Here is a 727-nt window from a genome sequence, read left to right on the forward strand (position 1 = left end):
GAACAATGTTGCCCTGTACACTCTCAGACTCCCACTTGGATATTTCTCCTCCCTATGGAGTCCCTTTTATTATTCTCTCCTCCCATCAGAAAATTATCTCGGAAAAGGATCCGTATGTTTTGAAACTTGGTGGTGCACATATGAATGAATGAATGTCTCCAAGAGTGTTTTCATTTTAGACACCATTGTTTAGAGGTCTTATTCCTTTATACAAAAAAAAATCTGAAGCCTAAGTCTGCAGATGGGTAAGGATTGAGGTGAAAGTAGGAAAGGAGGGGAAGACAAAGACCCGAATCTCTGAAATGTGTGTGCCCGAACCTGGACACTGGTCCTTCACCGTCTAGATGGTTTTTTCCTTTGCGTCAGCCTCAATGCTCACAGATGAGGCCTCTCATAAATACTGATACAATTGTTTAAATTTATTTGTAAGAGTTTTAGTGTTTTACATTGGGATCCAATGAATTGTTAGCATTTTAATAAAGAATAACATGTAATACATGTATATCAGGATTTAATAACATGTAATATCATTTTAATACATACTAATAATTTAATAAAATGGTATTATTTTAATAAATAATATGTAATATATGTATATAAGGATTTAATCATTACATGTAATACATATATATAAGGATTATGTTATAAATTAAGGATTATTTTAGTTCTGTCCCTCTAGAGAACCCTAATACAACCAGTGTACCTGCCTACAAAGGAACAATGTTGC

Source organism: Mandrillus leucophaeus, unplaced genomic scaffold (genome assembly GCF_000951045.1).
Source record: "Mandrillus leucophaeus isolate KB7577 unplaced genomic scaffold, Mleu.le_1.0 Scaffold36, whole genome shotgun sequence".
NCBI lineage: Eukaryota > Metazoa > Chordata > Mammalia > Primates > Cercopithecidae > Mandrillus > Mandrillus leucophaeus.